The 23,802-nt window shown below is 42.3% G+C and overlaps 1 long non-coding RNA gene across 1 annotated transcript in view; it reads left to right on the forward strand.

The window, feature by feature from the left end:
• The window catches only part of LOC307220954, a 125,113-nt gene that overhangs the window by 39,850 nt on the left and 61,461 nt on the right, over positions 1-23,802 (forward strand). The window lies entirely within an intron of this gene.

Raw genomic sequence — 23,802 nt, forward strand, 5'->3', positions numbered from 1 at the left:
GAGAACACCGAGAGGAAAATGGATCGGAACAAATTAAATGCCTGGAAATTCAATTTCCTTGGAAAACAAAACAGAGCATTTCTCATTAGGGCAGTGTCAGCAAAAGCCACCTCAGTAAAAATTTTAATTAGAAATGGTTGGGGCTGCTCTCAGTGGGTACATATGGCAGTTCATATGCTCTGAATGTTTGTCTAAAATTTAGTTTAGCTAGGCTTCAAAACTCTTATTAATTTCTGCACAAGGACATGCATGATATAGAAAAGAAATTGCAAAACCATGATTATTACCTCAATTCTGAAAGCAGGTAAAGGTCAAAATCATGCAGAAGGAAAAGGCCTTTTTTGATGTTATTCTGGAAATCAATAATGCCAATTTCTGAAGGAATAATATGCCCAACATAGTTCATGATTCATAGTCTTAGGTCTGGGTCAGACACTTCTTGCCCTTATCTGTTACACTGTACTCTATAAAGTGTGGAAGGCTTTTGGTGGTCTTGCAACCAAGCACCTCAGTATGTGAAATAAATGGCTTCTTTCAGCCAATCATATGGGTTGAGTGAAAATAAAATGCCCCTGAAGACTGGTGATGGGTGTATTTCTGTAATGCTTGCTGTGTGTGTATGACTCGCCTTATTTTACCAGTGTGGTGTAGTGGTTAAGAGCAGTAGACTCCTAATCTAGTGAACTGGGTTCGCGTCTCCGCTCCTCCACATGCAGCTGCTGGGTGACCTTGGGCTAGTCACACTTCTTTGAAGTCTCTCAGCCCCACTCACCTCACAGAGTGTTTGCTGTGGGGGAGGAAGGGAAAGGTGAATGTCAGTCGCTTGAGACTCCTTCAGGTAGTGATAAAGCGGGATATCAAATCCAAACTCTTCTTCTTCTACCATTGACAAGGTGGGCAATGATTTCCTCTCCTTCTCTCCGTTTAGTGGATACTTTTAGAAAAATATATGGTTACCATTTTCGATGCACCAAAAACAAACACAGGGGTAATTATGGATGTATAAAGTATGATTTAACTATAGGTTTACTTATGATTGTTGTGCATTATGGAACTGAGGACAAGCTCAGACCCAGGGAACAGGTGCAGAACGGCAAACTCAATCACCCACCTGAATCTGTTATGAGTTGAGCATACAAAATTCGTATCCAGGGCACAATGAACTCCCATTGACAGTTACAGATAGGTAGCCGTGTTGGTCTGCCATAGTCAAAACAAAATAAAAGAAAAAAAATCCTTCCAGTAGCACCTTAAAGACCAACTAAGTTAGTTCTAGGTATGAGCTTTCGTGTGCATGCACACTTCTTCAGATACACTGAAACAGAAGTCACCAGACCCTTCTATATAGTGAGAAGGTGGGGAGGGGTATTACTCAGAAGGTTGGTGGGAATGGGTGATTGGCAGATAGCTGTGATGAGCCTGCTGACGACTCTTAACGACTGCAATAGGTCTTACAGGAAAAAGCAAGGGGTGAGAAGGTGAAAAATGGCTTTGTCATGTATAATGAGATAAGAATCCAATGTCTTTGTTCAGACCAGGTCTCTCCATGGTTTTTCCTGTAAGACCTATTGCAGTCGTTAAGAGTCGTCAACAGGCTCATCACAGCTATCTGCCAATCACCCATTCCCACCACCCTTCTGAGTAATACCCCTCCCCACCTTCTCACTATATAGAAGGGTCTGGTGACTTCTGTTTCAGTGTATCCCATTGACAGTTCGTCTTTTCCAGAACAAATTTATGTAGAGTAGGAAGGGGGAACAGCAGTGGGGAGATATGACAGGCTTTGTAGACATCACCTTCAAAGCATGGACCTTTTCTTTTTCTTTTTTGGTCCTAAGAGGCAGTTCGGTGAACTGGGTCTACACCAGTGGGCTGCTGGGCCCATGAGGCTTAGTGAGGCAGCTGCCTCAGGCGGCAGCTTGTGGACAGCTGAAGGAGGAGCAGGGGTGCACCTCTCGCTGCATCTTGTGCTTGTTGCCCACCCTAATACTACCTCTTCCTCTGCCCTTGCTCCTTCCCTGGCCACCTGCTCCTCTCCAGCCTCCATTTTTCTCCCCTGCTGCCTTCAGTGTTCTGCAGCTTCACCAGACCATCTCTAGTTGCCTCAGGCAGCATCAGATGGTGGCAGAGAAGGAAGTGAGAGCAGTGTCGGTAGGTGCCATTTTCTGTTTTTCCTCAGGAAGCAAAATATCCTGGCCAGTCCTCGTCTCCACCATCCCCATTTAGTTCTTCCTGCTCCTTCGCAGGAGCTTTTTTGTTAAAGTCAGGGTCGGATTTAGGTTTGATGAGGCCCTAAACTACTGAAGGTAATGGGGCCCTTTATATGTCCAGCTGTCCTTTGTCAACAACAAATTGTTGCTGTTTTTTGTGTTGAATATATGCTAGATGGTAATTTATGGACCTAATAGGCATCTAAAGCCATTTCCACATAACAAAATATGTATTTTATCAAAGTAAATGATATAAAAATGAGCAAACCAGGGATATTTTAGGGAGCAGACTAGCAGGCGGAGCCCATTACTTACACCACAGGAGCCTACACAACACAAAACACTATTGCTGTATGTAGGTTTTATTTTATCTGTTTTTTATCTTATATTTTGAAAATGTGCATCCAGGTTTTTTTCCTTTAATTTTTTTGGGGGGCCCCAAGAGAATGGGGCCCTAAGCTATAGCTTGTTTAGCTTATATGTAAATCCGGCACTGGTTAAAGTACATGGAGTGAAGCACTCCTATATGTGCCAATATTTTCAGATTTCTCTGAGAGCTCTCAGTGAAATAACTTGTCCCAAGAGTTTTCTTAGAAAGTTTTGAGAAACTGAGCTAATTATAAGGCAAGTTGATTTGCTCACCCATAATTTTACCTTGAGGTGGAAATTGATCTTTACTCTTTGCAGAGTAAAAAAAGATGGCACTTTTGATTTGAGAAGCAATATTATTTTGATGTCAGGCTTTAATTCTTTAAATAGCTCAAGGAAGTAATTCTGTAAACAATGTTTCACCGTTCTCTGGGGTATTAAAAAGAACCTTCTTCAGTTATTAATCGTTTAAGTGTTTAAACTGAATCAGGCTGGAAAAACATGTACCATTGATATTATTTATATTGCATCCAGCTATTCATGCTGCCTTATAATTAGCTTTTACATGTGCATAAGATAGTTTACAGTAATTGAATTGACCAAGTTTGCTCTCACATGCTTCTTTATGAGATGCAAACAGCTTTATCTTGAACAGCGCATAGAAAATGATGTAATCCCTGAGATCTTTATAAAATAAATCATTATGAAAGATACATAAAGAGGGCTCTGATTAGAAAAAAAAGTCCATTAGAAAATCAGAGAGGTTGCTTTATCTCCATTAGAGCTTCACTAATGTTTAACTTGAGATTTTGATGATGAAACCATTGTTTTGCACACTACAATGCATAACATCAGGGCAAAGATAATAACTAATTTTGGGTGTATTTATAATGAAAGAAATGAATACAGACTGACCATTTTAATCTCTGGTGGTTCAGCCCATCTGTGTCACCACCAATAAGTTATGGTTGTTTTAAATGAAGCAGTATTAAATGTTTTCATTTAATTGCTGTTTTCAAGGATGCTTAACTCATTAAGGCCACCCCCCCCCATTGAACTGGAGGATAACAAAGCACTTTCAACAAAAGATATTATTTTCGTATTATCATCTCAGAGCATGATCCAGACCTCTTTTTGTACTTGCAGAGGGAGGGGTAGGAAAGCCACCATATGCACAAACAGATTATTGTCGCCTACCCCACCCCAGGAGTAGGGCTGTATAAACCTATAACGATAGCTGGCTTTACAATATTCTAGTAAAATTGGAAGTCATATTAAATATCACAGAAGACATTTTTTTTTCTGAGAAAATTTCTGAGATTATTCTTTTAATAATAATAATAATAATAATAATAATAATAATAATTTATTTATTTATACCCCGCCCTCCCCGGCCAGAACCGGGCTCAGGGTGGCTAACACCAATAAAATTACAATAAAACGTCAGTTTGAAATATATATATACAAACACACACACACACACACACTCCACCATTTCTTGGTAGTAGCCACCATTTCTCTTTTACAGTGCCCTGGAGTAACACAAGATTGGGAGCACTGTGGGCAATGCAAAATGGTGGCCATTTTGTCAAAGCACAAGCACACACACAGAGGGAGGGAGGGAGGGAGGGAGGGAGGGAAATAAGAAAGACGCTGTGCTATTGGCATTGCTAATGGGAAATCCTACCCCAATAATTTTTTTTGAGAATTTCTCTTCCTGCTGGAGAAATTAACTGAATTTGTTTTCCCAACTTGGTTCTGCCAATTTAGATGGCCGCAAATAGAGTGGAAAATTTTGAAATGCTATTCGTGCACAGCTCTGATTGTGGGGTCTTCTATGTGAGCCATCAGGAGATAGCAATGCATGAACACAAGGCAATAAATGAAAGGATGTATGGATGGGTGACTTCAAAATCAGCCACTGAATCTGAAAGAAGGTTTTGAACAAAAGCGTTCTATTAGCAGTTTCCCCGAGTTAAGGTCGGGGAACCTGTAGCTCTCAATATATTATTGAACTTCAACACTGGTTGAGATAAAGAGAGCTGTGATTCAGCAATATCCACAGGGTGACAACTTCACAATCCCCTCTCTAAGGAAACCCTTGGAGACCCGAAGTATATCTTCATGACAAATACGTCTTCAAAAGGCAGCACATATGGGAAAATAAATGGTGACATTGGAAAAGAAGGTGGCAAGAACAGAGTTGTGTGCTGATAAAATTGCTAGATTTTTGTAACACCAGGTGAATACCTTCAGAGTCGTGCATTTGTAAAGGACCAGGGCTGTTTCACCCTAAAAAAGACTTTAAATGCTGTGTCTTCCTGACACAATAGTCATGGAACCTGATAGTTTCATTCCCACAAAAGAATTGATCAAAATGGCACCTGTATCACTAAAGGTATTGATCAATGGACCACCTTTGAGAGCCCTGCAAGGAAGCTTCTAAGCATGTTCAGTAAAATCATGGGTAGGCAAACTAAGGCCTGGGTGCCAGATCCGGCCCAATCGCCTTCTAAATCCGGCCTGTGGACGGTCCGGGAAGCAGAGTGTTTTTACATGAATAGAATGTGTCCTTTTCTTTAAAATGCATCTCTGGGTTATTTGTGGGGCATAGGAATTCTTTCATCCCCCCCCCAATATACTCCAGCTCCCCACAAGGTCTGAGGGACAGTGGACCGGCCCCCTGCTGAAAAAGTTTGTTGACCCCTGATTAAATCATACTAGAAGCCTTCTTCAGTTCTTCCTACTCAATTCAAGAAGGTAAAGGGGGTTGGGGCATCTCCCTCTATGCCTTCCTCCTTTTTGCCTTCGTGTTTCCAGTATGAATTCCTGAATATAGATTAAGGGGTGAAACATGTGTGTGAACTGACCATCCCCATCACCTCAAACGCAATGCTTTGCAGTGGAATCAGTCCACATGTATGGCAGCCAGTCATCATATATACTATGGAGAAATTAAATGACAGACATGCATGAGTGAATGAGTCCCTGACCTTTTACCAGGGTAATCTTGACAAGTAGCTTTCTGTGGGACATATGGCTGAACAGGCTAACCCTCCCCCTGCTGCTACACCTGCTGGCACCAGATCCTCCAAATTGCGCATGGAGGAACTCTGTATGCCTTCATTAGTCTATGCATTGGACCTTTTCTCACAGTCTCTGAATGTGTGGCCACCGAGGTATGTTGCTTGGGGGCGGTAATCCCACAACCCCCTTATTTGATCATGTAACACATAAGGGTGTTCATCTGAAGTGATTGAATTTTCAGATGGAATAAAGAGTGAAGTCTTAGCCTTACACCAGACGTAGGAGATACAGGAAGCAAATGATAAGCAAAGCTAGGATAAGAATATTTATCGGGCTCTTCACTTAGCAGAAATTAACTGGTAGGAAATTTGTTCATCTCATGCTTGTGACAGTATTTATGTTTAGGGCAATTTATAATTTGCACATTACTTCAGCTGTGTCACAGGCTTTTGCTGTGCGAGCCTATCTTTTTGATGCTCACGGGGGGAAAGAAAAAGTATTTTGCACTGTCAACAATTTGGCTTGCTGTTTATTAAAGGATTATAACTAAAAAATGTAATGAAGTATCACACACAAATAATGCTTCAGAGCAGCTTAAACGGATGGAAATGATTTTGTGCAAATGATGCTGCTGCAATTCAAACCTGCTGCTCCTTAGCAAGCAATTATTTTTCGTAGGCCCGCCTATGTAAAATTCTGATGACCAAGCATTCATTCCAGGGGTGGGCACTCTTTCTGCCTTCCCTAGGCAGAAAGCATTACTACAAACCATAACTTGCGACACTAGGGAGTAGGAAGCATCTGATTCTGATTTCATTTGCAGTTGACCTCAGCTAGGGACAGCCCACCCAAGGCATTTTGAGTCCTGAGGCAAGCCACAAAATGGCACCCTCACTACCAGGGAGGAAGTGGTGTGAATGATGATCTACATTAGAACAGTGCAGGGACTGGAGATCTATATTGGGAACAAGGGGAATTAAGTCAACCTTACCTGGTGATTGAAGTGGGAATCAAAGGCCATCGTGGGGAGGGGCTCTGTATCATACCAGGTGGGTGCAGAGCCCAGGAGACCCCAAAGGGCAGCCCCCAATTTCCTCTCTAGGGAGGAGAGCAGCAATGCCTTCTGTTCACTGAGGGGCCTTTGTAGAGATGGCATGGGACAGGGCTGCCAAGGAGGCAGCAGTCAACCTCCCAAAAGCACACCACTGTCATGAACACACCAGCTTCAAGTGTAATATTACAACCAGCTGCAGGACGCAGTCAGGAAAAGAGAGGCTGGGTTTTCACACAGGCACAAGAGAGCCCCCAGCTGCCAGCATCAACTCCCCCTGATCTTTGACGGTTGGCTGATAAAGGAGGAACTGAGAGCAGGCTGGAGCACAGCCAAAGCTCCCCGGAAGCCCAAACAGGCGCGGAAAGCCACAGAGAGAGCTTTTCAGAACAGGAAGGTGCTGCAGCTGACTGAATAAGTCCAAGGCGTAGGAGTATAGGAAGGCTGCTAGACAGGAAGCAAAATAAGAAACATAAGGGTTGAAGGTTCCATCTCTTCTGTCGACACAGGAAAAACACCTCAGAAGGGTCAACTGAGTGATGGGGACCAGAGACTTGCTAGAGCCGTCTGGAGATAATCACTTGGGGTGGTGGTGGTTTTTTTTTTTTTTTTTTTGTTTTGTTTTGGCAACAAATCCTCCTTTTTAATTATTTATGCTTACTGTGTTATCAAGCCATGAACCTTCACTCCTAACAGCCACAGCCATCACTATCATTGCGGCAGTGGAAACAGCAGCGGGCAATGCATTCCTTAGAGGCCAGATCAGCTGGCCCTTTAGATCCTGCTGCCTGGAGTGGTTGCTTCACCTTGCCTTATGGGTGAGCCTGCCCTGCTTTAAGCCAATTAAATTGATCCTCAGTTGATGATGATGATGATGATGATGATGTTCCTTCATATGTTCCTGCCTGCTTTCTAGGGCAGGCCCTGCAGATGTTGTTCAACTCCAGTCTCTGCCATCATGAGCTCATGTTCAGCAGCTTCTGGAGGGTCGTGGGTAGGGCTGCCATCAGCAAAAATGACACTGCTGACATGGCTTGCCATACAACCAGATTTCCCCAGACATTTTTGCTGACTTTCACCCAGACACTGCTTCCAACTACAGTATTCTGGGTATGTCTGGGAAGTTCTGCACGTATGGCAACCCTAGCATGGGTTCCTCACTCCTGTTGTAAGGTGTTATTCTCCACAAACTCACCAATATTTTAAGTCAATAGAAATCTATATGTGAGTTCCTTTGTGTTTATTGAGATACCAATGAAAGTCCTGGTATCTGTTAGAGTTCCCAGTTAACTATGGAGAAGGAGACCTGGCCAGGGGTGTGTGTATGAAGGAGCAGTTGCTAGAATTTGCAGGGTAAAGAGCAAAAAGAAGCTTAAATCCATTCTTACTCAGTAAACGGGTTTAAACTGGATATCCATCACACATGCACTAGTTCCCAGTTGCTGAACTTTTCCCCAGCGCATCATTTCACAAGCTGCTTTCATTAAGGATACATGTGTGCTAACTGCCCAGATTTCGCCTTGCCATGTTACAACCAAAAACATGTATAGAAATTCCTGTTAGGGTACAATACAAATGCGATTGTATTGGATACCAATCCATATACTGACGAAAATAATGTACAAACATGCATTATGTCCGTGAAAACAAAATGCAAAAATAATCTGCATCCAAAAATCTGCAAATTAGCAGAAATGCACAAAAAAATGCTGACAAATTCTCATGAGGACTTTTGTATGTTTTAAAACTTTGATTTTCCAAACAAAGGATGATTGCATTGCAATTCACATATTAGTTTGGGAAGGATCTATCAGTTCAGTTTGCATTAGGCTGCACAGAAACCAAATCTCTCAAGCTTTGCCTGCTCCCAGATGTGTGGAACATTGTCACTGAAGATATTTCAGAGAACTGCTGTGGTGATTATTTGAGTGACGCGGAAATCTTCTGAGGAGCCCAGATGTTTTGTCAGCACGTCACTGGCAGAAACTCATAAAAAGTGGGATAAAAAAGAGAGAGAATAAAATAAAGACATATTTCAGATTCTTGAGGAAAGGGGCATGCATTTAAAGATGACAGAAGAGGTGGTAAAGTGCCCCAGAAAAAAAACTATCTCCATTTGCTATAAGAAAAGGTGCAGCTTCCTACAGCAGCAGATCCATCAAAACAGCTGAAAAACACAATTTGAAAGCAAAGAATTTTTTAGAAAGCTGAAGTAATGTCATGCAGCTATTACCATCAATCTCACCTAGAAAAGTCATCCAGTTAAATAATAGCAAACTTCAGCCTCTAACTCTTTTCTGTTCCCCTGACAGGTGCTTAGCATCTTCCTGAGGAGAACATGGTATTAAAAAAAGCAAACTTCTTGACAAGATGATTTAAAACAGACAACATCATTTCAGGAGAAGAGAAACACAACCATTTACAGAAGTGACCAGGGCTTCATTTGAGCCAGGGTCTAGCCCTGGATCAGTTCTCACAACCATTTTTCACAGCCAGTCTGGAGTAAGAAGTCTACTTCCACTGGACACAACCAGTACTGAGGACCCAAAGTGGGCATCAAAGATCATGGAATATGTTCATCATTATCAAAATAACATTAAATAGTATAATCTTATGTACATTTACTCTGAAGTAACTCCCACTGGAGATTATTTTCTAGTAAGTCTGTAGGATTGCAGGGCCTTCTGGCGGTTCCCTCATTTCAAAAAGTGAGGTTACAGGGAACCAAGCAGAGGGCCTTCTCGGTAGTCACACCGACCCTTTCTTATCCTCAGCATATCGTAGCACTGATGTAGAATTTCTAATATGCCACCTAATAAGAAGACAGAAGCCCCAATTAACTGATACACCTGAAGTGGTGTGGAATAAAAAGCCCCCCACCATCTTCCATTCAGTTCTGCACATTTCTGCAGCCATCCACGTTTTTATTTTATTTTATGTCCTCATGAAAATTCAACAGCACGTCAAAGTGCAAGTAGATAAATAGGTACCACTCCGGCAGGAAGGTAAACGGCGTTTCCGTGTGCTGCTCTGGTTTGCCAGAAGTGCCTTAGTCATGCTGGCCACATGACCCGGAAACTGTACGCTGGCTCCCTCGACCAATAAAGTGAGATGAGCACCGCAACCCCAGAGTCGGCCACGACTGGACCTAATGGTCAGGGGTCCCTTTACCTTTATCTTAATATTTACATTTTTGCTCGAAATATTGCCCAATATACTCAATTTTGCAAGGCAATTTCTCCTGACATAATGTGTTTTTGTACATATTCCTTGGCTGGAGAATTGCATTTCAAAATTCAGGGAACACCAAATTTCAGAGGAGGGGTGTGTTTCAGTTAATGCATTGTTTTGGAAATGCAGATTTAGGTAAGTTTGCCTCTAAACACTAACTGAATCTTAGTTCTCTCCCATCCCTCATTCCAATACAGCTCGTTGAAAGACCCCACTTACTGAACTTTGGAGAAAATATCCATTTCCCCCTATTCTCTGCTTCCTGTTTAGCCAGCTACTGATCCATAAGAGGACCTTTTTCTTTATCACATGAGTGCTAAAATTACGCAGGAATTATGTTTAAGATTAAATAACTGTATATACATTTTTTAAAGAATACTCAGGAATCCTAGTGTGGTGGAGCAGTAGTATGGGCTTCTTCAGTCCTCCATGCACTCAAAACTAAAATCAGGCATCCTTTTTATATATTTTATTTATGATTTTCAGTTTTATACATTTCAATAATTTTAAAATCACTTTAACATTTCAAAACTTGACTTCCTTTCCCCTCTTTCTGCGGTTCCTTAAATTTATTTTTAATATTTTCTGCATATTCAAATTAACTTAATTTGTTCATTTATTCATCTGCTTTAAATATATACTCTTATAAAACTAGGTTATTACAATAATCCTGCCAATGTTCTTATCTGCTTACAGTTTGTTTGCAAATATTCAATAAACCATTTCCATTCTTTTATAAAAAGCTTGTTATCTTGATTTCTTATATTTCTGGTAAGTTTCACCATTTCTGCATGTTCCATAAGTTTTTGTATCCATTCTTCTTTTGCTGGGATTTCTCCTTCTTTCCATTTTTGGGCAAGTAACGTTCTTGCCACTGTAGTTGCACGAATGAATAAATTTCCATACATTTTGGGTAGTTATGTCCCTATAATTCCCAAAAGGAAAGTTTCTGTTTGTTTGTTTTCTTTTTTCTTTTTACAAACATTATTTTAAACATCTTTTTCATTTTATTATACAGTGGTACCTTAGTTTGCAAACAGTCTGGTTTGCATACGTTTTGGATTACAAACACGTCAAACCCGGAAGTGTGTGTCCCGGTTTGCAAACTTTTTTCTTGGATTACGAACAATATTTTTGGGGGGAGGCCCCATTGGCGAAAGTGCACCTTGGGTTACAACCTGTTTTGGTTTACAAATGGACCTCTGGAATGGATTATGGTTGTAAACCAAGGTACCAATGTATATCACTTCCCAGTAATCTTTAACCTTACTACAAGATCACCACATATGATAAAAAGAACCTTTTTCCTCTTTACAGGTTATCTGATTGATTCAAATCTCAGGTAAACAACCCAGTTCATTCTAGAGGTCACCCTTACGGTCAGATGGAAGAACTCATTCCACTCCTCTGCTATGCAATCTCAGTATCTAAGGCCAGCCAAAGAAATATTTTCATCTGAGGCAGAGCAGGAAATGCTTCCCACCCCCCATCAAGATCCATTGTACTCAAAACTGGCCATTTTGTTCTGGCAACTCCAGAAGTACAGTGGTACCTTGGGTTACAGACGCTTCAGGTTACAGATGCCGCTAACCCAGAAATAGTACCTCGGGTTAAGAACTTTGCTCCAGGATGAGAACAGAAATCGCATGGCGGTGTCATGGCGGTAGCGGGAGGCCCCATTAGCTAAAGTGGTACCTCAGGTTAAGAACAGTTTCAGGTTAAGAACAGACCTCCGGAACGAATTAAGTTCTTAACCCGAGGTACCACTGTAAATTATACAAGTGCTTCTGAAATGACAAACCTGTTAAATTAAATATCTAAAAATCTTCTGCCCTTCACCTGCCAGAGGTAGTTGCCTCTCTTTATCTAGCAGTTGTCGCATGTATGAACTGAGTAGGAATCTTTCTGAATCTGACAAAGCTTTCGATGATTGCTTTGATGTCTACTCCATGGGCTTATAAGAAAGATTTCCCCCTCTATCCATATAAACTATGGATGAATATTCTTTGAGGGGAGGGAGAAGGGGAAAAAAACACCCTGATTGGTTATAAAAGTTTTCTCACTGTGAAACTCGTCAGCTCTGGCAGACTATTATCAAAGTTTCATAGAGCCTAAAATCAATCTAGATAAGCTTTTGAAACACCAAGAAAAATATACATTATCTCCCTACCCCACCCTTGCCTATCAGTTCGTTTCTAAAGGAGATAAAGCTGGAGGGGTGGGGGAGGTGAGAGGAAGTATCTTTAAAATCTGATGGCCTCCTATGATTTATTTCTAAAATTACATTTCCCATTGGATAGCTCATTGTATCAGAACAAGAGGAAAGCTTGCACTGTCATGTTTGACAGCTGTACATGCACTTCACACACCTTGTTCAGAGGGTTATCGTCTTTCAACTACTCCTCAATCGCTCCCCTGCTCTCTCATGGGGGCTATTCAGAAGTAGATCTTTACCAGTGATAGCAGTGGAAACATTCAAAGCAATTTTCCCCCCTTTTTTTTGGGGGGGGGGAAAGGGCATTGTCCCTCATTCTCTGAGTCCCCATTGTCTACTTTTGGTGTGTGTGTGTGTGTGTGTGTGTGTGTTGGAGGACGACAACTCTGAAGTAAGGCTTCTCAAAGGGGAACCCCCCAAAAAAACAAGTTTAATAAAGTGCCTTTGAGGATTAATGTGGGGAATTAGAAATTTTTCCATTTCTCCGGTGAAAATTCTAATTGAGTTCCTGATTCAGGGCTGGATTGTACTGTTTGACATAAATAAGGAGGGAAAGCTAACAAGGCCTCTTTTCCCCAATGCATGTACCTGAGGGCTTATTGAGGACAGCCAACCCCTTCATGTCTAGAAGCACAGCCTTTACTATTAGCCGGCTAGTGAAAAGCAGGAGCGTTGACACCTTCTCTTTTTAACTTCATGCTGTTTAATTTGCTGTAAGGTATAGTTCAGGCAAACTAAATTTTTGTGAAAGGGAATTTGTCTGAACTGAGCTGAAAGGCTGGTGCTGCAGACTGAGTGCACAGGATTATTTTCTCAACCCCACAGTGACACATTACACCATTTTCCCAGTTCAGATTTATCTTTACTGCCTGCCGTTTCAGTGTGGATCATGAAAGGTATGGAACCACCTCTGTCCTACTCTCAAATGAGGAGACTGGAGTATTTCTGGGGCCTTGAAGGAAAGTATATGCTTCATATTCTCAATGTTAGAGTTGCTGCAAGTGGAATCCCTGATCCGGACCTTTTGCAGAGTAGAAATGAATGAGCTCTCCATCACAATTCTTCAGCGATCAGCCTTCTTTATGGTCCAGCTCTCACTTCCATACATCACTACTGGGAAAACCATAGCATTAACTATACGGACCTTTGTTGGCAAGGTGATGTCTCTACTTTTTAAGATGCTGTCTAGGTTTGTCATTGCTTTTCTCCCAAGAAGCAGGCGTCTTTTAATTTCGTGGCTGCTGTCACCATATGCAGTGATCATGGAGCCCAAGAAAGTAAAATCTCTCATTGCCTCCATTTCTTCCCCTTCTATTTGCCAGGAGGTGATGGGACCAGTGGCCATGATCTTCGTTTTTTTGATGTTGAGCTTCAGACCATATTTTGCACTCTCCTCTTTCACCCTCAGTAAAAGGTTCTTTAATTCCTCCTCACTTTCTGCCATCTACTGAGGAAGAGCGGAGGACAAGTAGATTCAGAGCTGATGAAGCGGCTGGGCCAAAGCCGAAAGGACGCTCAGTTGCGGATATGCCTGGAAGCGAAAGGAAAGTCCAATGCTGTAAAGAAAGAAACATTACAAAATACAAAATCATTCTCCTGTTGTGAGATTGCAGCTTCATGTGCAGCCTGAATAACTACTTTATTTTTTCCACAAGTTCTAGTGGCATGAGAAAGGGAGGTAAAGTTTTCTCTTACGTCTCTCATAGGGGAGTTATTTTGGTTTCCCTTTTCACCACCTTTCCCAGTCTTCTCCTCTTCTATTTTGACCCCCTTTTTTAAAAAGTAAAAGTAATGGGCCTTGCATGATTATGTCATGAAGACCAGTCTCAATTTATGTGAATAACCTTAAAGGAGGAAAATAATGCACTTATAAACCTAAAGAGAAATAGCTGATAGATTTTATAGTACTTTGCTGGTCAGGCCCATGCTTCCCCGGAGAACAAAAGTGTTTGGGCAGTATTTAGCTTCATGCAACAGGATTTCCATCCTCCTGTGCAGTCCCCAAATTTTCTCCACAGGGTTGGGGAACCCCCAAAACAGATTGGTAGGGGTGGGGGAAGAGGAGAGGGGAGAAAATTCCATTGCACTGGCAAAACGTTTCGTTTAGCACCATGTTGAATACAATGTAGTTACATGCAGGTCCCACTTTCTGAACACAGCATGTTCCCAGGAAATCGTTTGTTAGGGTAGTGTTTGCTTAACAAGCTGACAATTTCCATTATCTCATATGGGAACATTTTTAATCTGTGATTTGTCCAGTCTACTCCCTCTCCCCCTCTATGGTTTCTGCCCTAAACTGCTGCATCCAACAAGCAAAAGACAAACCAAGTGAGGAGATTTGTCTGATCTCTCCTGCTTCCTGATTCTCTCCCTCCTTCCATGTTTTCTGCCTGAAGAAGAAGAAGAGTTTGGATTTGATATCCCGCTTTATCACTACCCTAAGGAGTCTCAAAGCGGCTAACAATCTCCTTTCCCTTCCTCCCCCACAACAAACACTCTGTGAGGTGAGTGGGACTGAGAGACTTCAAAGAAGTGTGACTAGCCCAAGGTCACCCAGTAGCTGCATGCGGAGGAGCAGGGAATCGAACCCGGTTCACCAGATTATGAGTCCACTGCTCTTAATCAGTATATTACACTGGCTGCTGCCAGGCAGCAAAACACAAACAAGTAAGGAAGTAGATAAACTCCAGCTATTCAGATATCTGAATTAACCATTTGTGCAGTGAGGTGTGGGTATAATTTTTTGTGTTTGGACAACTGAAATTTCAGATAATGATTGTTTCAAAGCAAGCATCATTTCATGCTCCCCAGTCCATCTTCTTTTCCCCTTCCTCACTGCACATAGTCCAGTATTTGGGGGACGTGAACTTGTTGCAGAAATCAACTTTAACTGTGCACCCTGAATTTTCAAGCATGCGATTGAGTCCCACCCAAAAATAGTGACAGTCTAGAGGCACCCTGAAAACAAGCACAGGCCAGTGGAATTTCACCAACTGTTTACCATAAGGTCTGCAGTTCTGTTATGTTGTCTCAGACACGACAGAAACATGCATGCACACTGAACTATCTGCATTCAGATCTATCTCTGCCATGAGGCAAGGACAAAATGGTCATAATTCTTCTTCTCCCTGCTAAAGCATCTACTGATGTTATGAGAGTCACTTACTTTGATGAATAAACATGCACTGAATTGGTTCATTAGGATGACACTATCACTCTTTTGAAACAAAAATAAAGGGGGGACTTTGTCATTTTTATATTTGCTTGTTACAATGGAGATGCTGCAATGCAAAATACAAGTGTGTGATAAAAAAAAAATTATGCTACTGCTGGTGCTGAAGAACAGCACAAAAAATGAGAAAGGAAAAACCTGATGCAGATTGAAGGCTTTATCTTGCCGATTGCCAAGTATATTGACTTATGAGTGGCATTCTTTCGTGTGCTCTAAATAGCTTTGTTCAGCAGCTGGATAATGAATTGTTGAATGCCATTTTCTATTCCAAATCGCAGCTCAGCAATTACATATTTTATGGGGAACGAGATGATGAAAAACATCTGTTGTCTTGTGAAATTAGAGAAAATAATAAGGGAATAATAAATGATAATAACTAATGAGTCTCATTTGTTTTGTTTCGGTTTTTAAAAAATCTAAATCTTGGCTTAATAGCATTAGAGAGATTGTCAGCTTTGGCAGGACATCAGTAAGCAGCAAGTCATGCGGACAATTATCTTGCCACCATTACTCAGCTCTGTCCTCAGGTGTAAAGCAGCTAGCAGTGGCCATTCATTAAAGTTGTGATGACTTTTGTGTCAGTGGTCCCACCCTGAATAAACACACACATGCACACACACACACAGTGGTACCTCGGGTTAAGTACTTAATTGCAATCATCAATGCAATCATCGAAAGCTTTGTCAGATTCAGAAAGATTCCTACTCAGTTCATACATGCGACAACTGCTAGGTAAAGAGAAGTAACTATCTCTGGCAGGTGAAGGGCAGAAGATTTTTAGATATTTAATTTAACATATATATATGTTTGTGTGTGTATAATTTAACCTCTGTCACTTCCTTTACTGCCACTTAACTACATCCCTTCCTCTAGGCTCAGCATCTGAGCTGTTCTTCCTCACTGACAATACTGTGTGCATGTTACCAAAAGGATTTTGTTGTGTGTCCTTTCTTCCTTTCTACACCTTTCAGGGAAAAGCCCTCATGAGGCAGCTTCCAATTTTTAAAAAATCAAAACAATTGAACAAATAGCTAATCACCATAATCATCACAAGATAAAATAATATATTGGGGCCCCAGCAACGGAATCCATAAAAACAAAGGCCATAAAAGATGCGACTGGATCTCTAGCACTTACAATATGATCAATGCTAGTGGCCAGCCAGAGGGCAGGATGTCTGAGTGAGGCTGATCACAGGGCCCAGATGCCTTCATACAGTAGGCAGTTCTAAAAATAATTTAATTCCAAGACATTCCAAATAATAAAAGTTAGTACTAGCACTTGAAATGAATCTGGAAATGAGAGGGTGTGACTAATACAAAATTTGTGTGTTCCCTAGCTCCCACGAACATCTTGGCCATGGGTAGGCAAACTAAGGCCCGGGGGCCGGATCCGGCTCAATCGCCTTCTAAATCCAGCCCACGGACGGTCCGGGAATCAGCGTGTTTTTACATGAGTAGAATGTGCCCTTTAATTTAAAATGCATCTCTGGGTTATTTGTGGGGCTCAGGAATTCGTTCTTTTTTTTTCTTCCAAAATGCAGTCCGGCCACCCACAAGGTCTGAGGGACAGTGGACCAGCCCCCTGCTGAAACTAATCCATCCCAGGGCTGCCTTCAGAAACATTTTAAAGAGATCGACAAATTTCGCAATCTGTTTGCACATGTAGGTCTCCAAGCCACCCCTCAAAATAATTCACACATCACATGTAATTTAAGTTTAAGTTTTTTGGGCACTATTTTGGCCACAACTTTATTAAAATACAAAATCTGTGAGTGGTTGCTTAGACATTGGTTATGACTATCTGTCCCCCTGCCTGGGACAGAACTGACTTTCCAAACTCCATCAGAAGCCAGTGAAGGGAAAGACAATGTTGGGGATCAGTTGAGCTGAGCGTCAACCCTCACCGTTCACCCAACCAGCTCCCCAAGGCTCCCCAAGGCCCTGGTCCCATTTCAGGAATTGGACAAAATTGTGGCAAGCCCCAGAATTCCTTTAACGGAATTCCCTTCCAGCACCATTGGAGGGGCAGGCACAGCCTATCCTGACCCCTCCACCACCAGCTTTTTATAACCAATGCCTAACCGCAACCTTACAAGTTGTGACGAATTACTAAGTAGTAGGCAAAAACCAAGTGGCACCAGCCAATCAGCCAAATAGCAAAATTCCTACTAGGCCCCTGCCCCAATGGCAGACGACCCCATGACAGGCAAAGCAAGATCAACCGGAACACAGGGCGGGCGGGCAGGTGATCCGATGCACTCTGCTAAAGAGAAAGCAAAAGGCAGAGTGCCCCAATATTTAAAGACTATGGTCCCACCCACCAATTTGCTACATGCAATTTGCCCCAGCAACCCGGTCAGCCAGTCGTTGCACCAGGCAATAGCCATTAACCTGCCTGGCAACAGAGGGCTGGCCTGGCAGCCCACACCGCAACCCGTGCTCTCATTTTATGGAGAACACGCTTTGTCAATTTGTTTTGACCCTAGAGTGTGCAAAAGTAAAAATAAGAAACTAAATTTTCAAACATGTTCCACATGTTAAGTTTAATGATAACCAAATCGGCCATGCTTTTTTGATATGTTTATCATAGATCAGAAGTTTTCATCAGTCATGCTTGTATTAATGAGCACTACGTTCTTCCATGCTGTCTGCTTCCTGTTTTATCTGTTGCATCAATTTATTGCAGCATATATCAGCTAATTATCACATGAGAGTTATTGACAAGCGGTTTGCTCTTTTCTTCTACACAGATGGGGTGAACAACATTACCAGCCTAGGCACATCTTGCAAATATTCAATTACCCCCACCCCCCTTTTTAAGACAAACTAACGGAAAAAGAAAACCTTGTTAAGCTCTCCAAAAGAAAATATTTTATTCAAAGAAGAAGCAACATTTTTCACCAGGATGATGAGCCCTGAGATATGGTAAAGCACATTCAAATGCAACTGTCTTTTCCCAGAGATATGAAGTGTGCTCTTGACAATGGGAAGTACTTTGGTTAGGTTTAAAGAAGGAGATATCTGGATGAAATATCTACTGAACTTGCGTTAACGGTAGTGCAACAAATAACTAGTCTGTCCTTGGGAGCCAGAGAGGAGAAGAAGCAATTTTAAAGATAATAAGCATGAAGTGAGAACAAATGTGTTCCAGGAGTTATCAAGTAAGAGGCAAGTATTTGGTCTGAAGTTTATATATTTGTCAAATCTGTCCCTACAAACAATGCTGTCAAAACGCTTTGGACAGGATATGTTCTTTGGGTGAAAGTGCATGATGGTGGGGCCTTGCAAAGTAGGTGTACGGAGACGCCTTAATTGCTCATCTTCAGAACAAGTCAAGTACTGTGGCTCCTCGGTTCTTTGGGCTGTAATCCAAAATACAGGGACAGTATTATGGCAAAATCTACCACAATGAGCAGTTTAGGATCCATCAAATCTTTGGATCAGCTGATGTAAAATTCTCAACCTTGGCTTAGCCAAATATATGCAAGTACAGTGGTACCTCAGGTTAAGTACTTAATTCGTTCCGGAGGTCCGTACTTAACCTGAAACTGTTCTTAACTTGAAGCACCACTTTAGCTAATGGGGACTCCTGCTGCTGCCGTGCCGCCAGAGCACGATTTCTGTTCTCATCCTGAAGCAAAGTTCTTAACCTGAAGCACTGTTTCTGGGTTAGCGGAGTCTGTAACCTGAAGCGTATGTAACCTGAAGCGTATGTAACCCGAGGTACCACTGTATAACTTGATCATCTTGCCTCAGCGGGTGGAAGTAGGGAGGTCATCTGCCCTGTGTAATACAGAATTGTCCCGTGTTTCAATGTAAAATACCACATCCTGAACTGACAGTTTTGTCTCGTATTTCAGGCCTTGTTTGTTTGTTTGTTGTTTCTTCTCTCTCTCTGCCAAGTTAGGGATCCTCTCCAAATGTATGTTTTGAAAGGGTGTGTGAAAGGTCATGTATTTAATCTCTGGTTAGTCAAGCACAGACAGATTTACAAATTCGTGTGTGTGTGTGTGTGAAAATTCCATAGAGGCCCTCCTGTTAAGCTGCAATAGATTGTAATGGAATGCTCTGAAGTCACGTCAGCACCAGATAAAATAAAAAAACCCCACCGCCCACCCTGCCCCACCTTGTATTTTGCCAGAACAAAGGTGGCAACCCTAGATGTAAGTCCCCCAAAAGTGGCATTCTGGAGGTGGTGGGGCGTGGCCATAGGGGGGAGACATAGGATAAATTCTAAAGCTATCCAGTTCAGTCACATGACATGGGAGCCCAGTGTAGTTCACTGTTTTAAAAGCTTGCTTTCCCTCTTGCAGTCTTAGGCAGAGCAGCTGAAGCAGCCCCATTTCTGTATGGAGTTTAGATCTGGTGTAACTTTACACTAGCTTAATTTACAGCAATTTGCTTTAAGCTAGCGTCTTGTGCATAGGATTGCTCCCCATGAAGTGTTCTGTCCTTTGCGCTAGGGATAGAGGAGTCTCTTCATTTGAGTTTCCATTCCATTTCTCTTTTTTTCTAGTCTTCAGTCCATCCTCTTTTTGCCTAGAGATGTGGGAGAAAATCAATTTTGTTTGCATTATGATGAGGAACTACTTAATTGGCACTTTTTGAACCAATATGGGATCAGAAAGATGGTTAGCCTTCAACATGGGTACTTCAAATTTGATGGTGCAGCTCTCCAACCCAAAAATGTATACAAACATGTGTATATTTCGCCAAATAAATGCATTTTTACATATATTGCAGCCACCAGCATCACTCCTACATGTTGTGGAGGGTCTCCTAATTTTTTGGAACAGTGAAGAAGATGGCGTTAAGGGCTTAAATGGGTCTGGGGAATTAGCACAGATCTCTCCCCCCTGCACCACTGGAAGCCTTCCCTGAGAAGCAATCACTCAGAGCAACATCTGGATACAACCAACTGGAAGGAACAAGTTATCTGCATTGCTAGCCAGGTTATCTATGGAACAGAACTATGAAACCAGCTTTCAAGGTCACAGAGCCCCTTGAATTCCAGAATGCTGTGTTCATCCTTGAGTCGCACAATGCAATGCATTCCGCATTTCTCACTGCGTATAGAAACGGATGTTTAGAGGAATTAATAAGGGTGAAAAGGGGGGAAACTGACTCCAATTCATGAACCTTAATTAATTCACTGGGAAGAAAGCCACTTTCTGTTTGGTAAGAGGTAAAAAGATGAAGGCAGCACATCAGAACAATGCACAAGGTCTTAGGAAATACGACAGATTCATCTGAAAGATTTACTAAGAGGGCTAAAATGATACAGTCGCTGTAGCAGCAACCCCACCGACTTTTGACCTGCCAACAATGATTAATGTGATATGAGCTGAAAAGCAGACTAGCTGTCCCACCCCCCACCCCACTACAAACTCTCAGAGGCAGGGCTGGCATATTTGAGGCTGTATAATAATTTCACCCAGAAAGGGTTTGTTCCAGTCAGTGGTGGAGCTTCATGCGGTGGCAGGGCTGGCGTGCATCCTGGGGGTGTGACATGCATCCTGGGGGCGTGGCACATGTCCTGGGGGCATGGCATGCCACCTGGGGGCATGGCACACTGCCTGTGGGGGTGTGGCACCCAGTGCAAGCGGGGGCAGCCGCGATGGCACCCCACCAGGATCGTGCTGACGGGGGCGGTGCACTCCCCTCACACTCCTCTTCCTCCGCCAGTCATTCCAGTAAGCTGGCGTTAAGGATGACTTTCTTGGCTCACAAAAAGAGTAGTCTGGAGCTGCCGTTTAATCAAGCAACCCAAAAGCATACAAGATTTTCAAAAAAACCCCACAGTCTTGGCTTTATTATTGACACCAACGTAACATAATTAGCACCATGTGCCAGGCAGTGATGTATCGTATTGAAATTTGGATGCAACATTTGAAGTTGGCTTTAGCTTGGGTGACCTGTACCGTTCGCTGGGAGCTCGCTTTGCAGTTCTGAATGGTAAAAGCACGGAAAGTTCTTGCCAGATTGGCCCTGCTTTCAAATGTATAACGAAAATGTCATTCATCACCATTAATCCAACGGATTTAGATATGAAAGTTATGGTTCTCCATTCTCAGGTTTGGGAGAGAGGGAAAACGCCAATTAAGAAGTGTAATTAGGTAATAAACAATATGCCCTTCCATACGCAAAATTAGTGAGAATATATGTTATAATAGTTGCTAGGTGAAACTATTCCAATCACAGTGCTGTCAAACTTAATTCCATTGTTTTGATTTTGTTACAGTGTTCAGTGCCCCAACTTCTGAATTAGTTATATGAAAGTAAATTAATTCTTAGCCATTGTAAAGAGCTTCAGCATGTTCAAAATATTTCACATACATCACCTCACTAATCCTTAGAAAAGCACTGTACAGCAGGTCAGTGTAATGATGGTATTATTAATGCATTGTATCCTGTCCTTCATTTACTATACTCAGGGAAGGATGAAGGAAGTGGGGTATAATATTATCCGCATAAGTGCCCTGAAAGGAGATTCCCACACTTTTAACCAGAAGGAGTATAGCTCGGACCATGCCAATATTAACTGGTTGTCTCCAGCTAAGTTTTACTCAAAAATGACCCACTGGAATTAATCAAGTCCAGTTGATCTGTTCTGAGTAAGATTAACACTACATACAAACCAGAGCCAAGGATGGCTTGATGTTTCTATTATGTTCTGTATCAGTTTTGCATGTGTTCAATTATAAGTTCATTCCAGCACATTTCATCTTAATCTTTTTTAAAGGTCTGCATAAAAACGGCATTAAGTTCTATGCTTTCTCACCTTAAATATATACTCTTGTATGCTTTTTTTTTTTTTTAAGTAGCTGAGAACTGCATCCCAAAGTCTGGAGGATCATTCAAAGGATAACAGTATTCTAATCTGTGATTTTTTTTCCAGGAAACCACAGTCTTTACTGTTTCACATATGCTTCCATAATCCATTACTTTTGGCTGTGTTCCAGTCCATACTTTATAACTGAATGCTTAAGTGGGGAAGGAATACATGCTCTCAGTGCAGCTGGTAGAACAATTTAGAGACCAATTAATATCAATGACAGAGACCGTGAAGCATGTGCCTTTTTTTCTTGTTGTTTTCTCTTTTTTTGCAAGTCTTAAATCAGTTCACTTGCAGGCAGGGCCCGCCCAATACATTTTGGCACCTGAGATGAATCACAACATAGAACTCACACAACCCTGCCAGGGAAGAAGAGGAGGGTGAAGATCCACATCAGGAACAAGGGGAGAATAAAGATTTACATGGAGAACAGATTCGGGAATCAAATCAACACCGACAGTCAAAGTAGGAATAAAAGGCCATTGTGAGGGGGGAAATGGGGTCACTTTGAATCATGGCTGGTGCAGAGCCCAGGGCAATTCCTGCCATTTTGTCCCTAGGGGTGGGACAAGACCAGCAGTACCTCCTATTCACTGAGAGGTCACTATATAGGTGGCATTGCACAGCCAGCTCTTCACAAATAAGATTATTTGATTATTTAATTTCTATACCACTTAATATATATATATTAAAAATCACTAAACAGTGTGCAAGCAACTACAGTCACACCTCGGGTTACAGACACTACAGGTTGCGTTTTTTTGGGTTACGGACGTGCCAAAACCCGGAAGTACTGAGACGGGTTACTTCCGGGTTTCGGTGGTTGCGCATGCGCAGAAGCACCAAATCACAACCCGTGTGTGCGCAGGCTCGTTGAGTTTCCCAGGCGGTCCAAAGGATGGGAAGCCCCTCCCCCACTCCCAGCTCTTCCTTCACCCTCTGGAGGAGGGTCCTGGGGTGGGAGGAGGAGCAAGGGGGGGGGAAGAACGCAGCAGTGCCTCCTATTCATGAGGCCGCTGTGGTGACAGCACTAGGGGTGCTGCCAAGGAAGAGGGAGATCTGGCCTCTAAGGAGTGCACCACAGCTATTGCTGCTACTGTGGTGGCAGCAACAGCAACGGATGATGCATTCCTTGTAGGCCAGATTTGGCACACCTATGGATCCTGTCGCCTAAGGCAGGCATCCCCAAACTCAGCCCTCCAGCTGTTTTGGGACTACATTTCCCATAATCCCCGACCACTGGTCCTGTTAGCTAGGGATGATGGGAGTTGTAGTCCCAAAACAGCTGGAGGGCTGAGTTTGGCGATGCCTAACCTAAGGCGATTGCCTCACCTTTTCTCATTGGTGGGCTGGTCCTGCTTAGAGGTTAACAAAGACATTTTCTATTTCTGCAGGCCAAGTAAGTCTTTACATATGTCGGACTTCAAGCTTGATTCAGTACTATCTCTTTGGCTTGTTGCATTTTGTTTATTAACATGGATGAATTTCAGGATTTGTCTCAGTTGTTGCAGTAGTATACCTTTTCTGAGGGATCCAGTAACAGAAAGAATGCCCTCCTTTCACATCGACTTGTATGTATTCTCCCTCCCAGTGGGAAAACCATCTTGCACATCTTCATGCAGATGACACG

The sequence above is a fragment of the Podarcis cretensis genome (assembly GCF_951804945.1).
Source record: "Podarcis cretensis genome assembly, chromosome: 7".
Classification (NCBI taxonomy): Eukaryota; Metazoa; Chordata; class Lepidosauria; order Squamata; family Lacertidae; genus Podarcis; species Podarcis cretensis.